This window comes from Exserohilum turcica (assembly GCF_000359705.1).
Source record: "Exserohilum turcica Et28A unplaced genomic scaffold SETTUscaffold_13, whole genome shotgun sequence".
NCBI classification, from domain to species: domain Eukaryota; kingdom Fungi; phylum Ascomycota; class Dothideomycetes; order Pleosporales; family Pleosporaceae; genus Exserohilum; species Exserohilum turcicum.
Window position 1 is genome coordinate 1,291,842 of NW_007359948.1, and position 2,897 is coordinate 1,294,738.

The following is a 2,897-nucleotide window of genomic DNA, read 5'->3' on the forward strand; positions in this document are numbered from 1 at the left end:
GGCCAGCTACCTAGCCAGCTAAAGAGATTTAATATTAAAAAGACTAACTAGGACATCTTTAATAGTACACTTAATAAAGAAGTTAACAACCAATAGCTAGAGGCACAACTACTAGACCTACCCCAAACCTCTAGCTATTTATTAAGAAAGATCCTATCAGGTTAGGATAACTCCCTAGTAGAGAAATTAGAGAAACTAGGAGAAGATATTACAACAGTAGTACAAACAGCTCTAAAAGAATCCACCCTACTAGTTAGCTAGAAACTAAAGCCAAAACCTTAGTAGACTAGTGAGCTAGATAACCTAAAGTTAGTTCAAAACAGAGCTTTTTAAGTCCTAAAAAGAGAAGCTAGTAGAGAGGACAACAGCCAAATTAACTAGTAGAAGAAAGAATATCTTATTGCAAAATATAGATATCTAAAAGCTATTAAAAAAGCTAAGCTTAACTACTAAGAAACCTTCCTACAAAAGGAGACGCCAAAAGAGATATTTAAAGCTATAGCCTACACAAAAGACAACCTATCTATAAGGATACCTGCTATTAAAGGCAAGGAGACCTTTAGAGAAAAATGCCAAGCCTTTAGAGAAGATCTCTTCCCTCCACTACTATCTACTCTAGCCCCACTACTAAATACCTACAAAGGAGATAGTAGATAGGAGTAGCTAGCTTTAATAAAAGAAGAGCTTGAATTCGCCTGCGTAAGCGTAAAAGCTACCTCGCCAGGACTAGATTCAATTAGCCAGGATATAGTCCAAAAAGTCTATCAGGCACAGCCAGAATTACTCTTTAAGATATATTCAGCTCTATTTAATTTTGGCTACTAACTAAAGTGCTAGAGAAAAGCTAAAGGAGTTATTCTAAAGAAACCTAGAAAGCTAGACTACTTTATCCCAAAGGCATATAGAGTTATCTCACTCTTAAGCTGCCTAGGGAAAGTACTAGAAAGACTATTTGCAAGACGATTAGGAGCAGTAGCAGAAACAACAGACTTACTCCACCCTACCCAGTTAGGCGGGAGATTAAAGAAATTAGCAATTAACGCCGCTCTCCTATTCTATAATAATATACAGCAGTAGAAAAAGAAGTATAGGACTACTACAACTATATTTCTAGACATAAAAGGAGCCTTTGATCACGTGGCTAAAAATAAGCTACTAGAAAATATGAAGGATCAAGGACTTCCTTGCTGCCTACTATCCTAGACTAAATCCTTCCTAGAAAACAGACTACTAGAGCTATCCTTTAATAGCTAAGTAGAAGATCTACAGGAGGTAAACACTAGTACGCCCTAAGGCAGCCCCACTTTCCTAATCCTATTCTCAATCTACACAAAACTACTATTTTAGTTAATTATAATAAATAGAAATATCTACTCCTCTTCTTATATAGACAACCTATAGATATTAGTATCTACAACATCTATTAAGAAAAACGTTAAATTACTAGAAAAAGAGACCTAAAAACTCTTTAACCTAGCAGAGGAGCTAGCAATTAAATTTAACAGCTTAAAGACTGAACTAGTAAATTAGACTAGATGAAAAAAGGATCAAGATTCTCTCACACTACCCACCTAGGAGACCTTTCAACCAAAACAGCAAATTAGATAGCTAGGCATCTACTTTGACAAAGCCCTTAAGTTCAAGGATCACTGCTTTATTAGAAATTAATAGGCAAACTAAGCCTTTACTTGGCTAAGCAGACTAGCAAATAGCAATAAAGGCCTATCACCTAGAGCCTTTAGACAATTATACCTTGCCTGCATCACTAGCGTAGCAGACTATGGTTGTCAGATCTTCTGGAAACAACAATAACTAGCTCTTAAACAAAGGCAATTACTACAAAATAGAGCGTGTAGGAAGATTCTAGGTACATTTAAGACCTCCCCAACTATACCTAGTGAGGTAGAGGCCTGCCTCTACCCACCTAGAGTAAGGTTAAACAACGCTCTTCGACAATACGCCTTTAGAGCTCAAAAACTAGCCCTAAATCACCCAATTAATATTGCTATAACTAGCAATAAAGGGGAACAACTAGATCAGATCACTAGATCTATCTCCACAGTCCTTGCTAGAAACACTAAGGAGATACAACATTACGCCTTTACACCTTAGAACTCAAATATCCTATACAAGGTCTATATAACTATCTAAAGAGCCTAAAGACATAGAAGCAAAGAACCACAAGGAACAACTAGTAGATAACAGCCTCTTATCTATCTATTCTAATGCCTTAGCTACAAAGCAAAGCAAAGGTGTAGGAGTAGAGGTTGCATTCTATCTAGGAACAACACAAATAGCCTAAGAACAATATACTATAGGAAATAACTAACTAGTTTACAACAGTAAACTAGAAGGTATTACTCTAGGGCTAGAAAAAGCAATAGAGCTAGTAGAGAACTGTTTAGATATAAAAGTCTATGCAGATAATCAAGCTGCTCTACTTAGGTTAAAGACTGCTTCTAATAATCCAGGCCAAGAATGGCAAATTAGATGTATAAAGGCAACAAAGAAACTAGAGGAGATAGGTATACGCCCTAGCCTTTACTGGGTACTAGGCCACCAAGATATCCCTAGGAACGAAAAAGCAGACGCCCTAGCTAAAGAAGCTACTAAGCTAGACCCTCCTTCTACTAGCAAAACTAGCCTAGCTATTACTAGCTCGCGAATTAAGCAGCTAGGAGAGAGAGAATGGCTAAGCTAACTTGAATAGTACAGGAAAAAAGCCACTAGCAAGAATCCACATACGTACGCAGCAAAATACAAGTAGAAGATAAGAAAGTAAATCGCTATTCCTAGCAATACGAGAAGAGAGATTTCTAGCGCTTTCTACTAACTTAAACTAGGGCACTGTTACCTAAGGGACTACCTATATAAGAGAGGGAAAGTGGATTCTAATA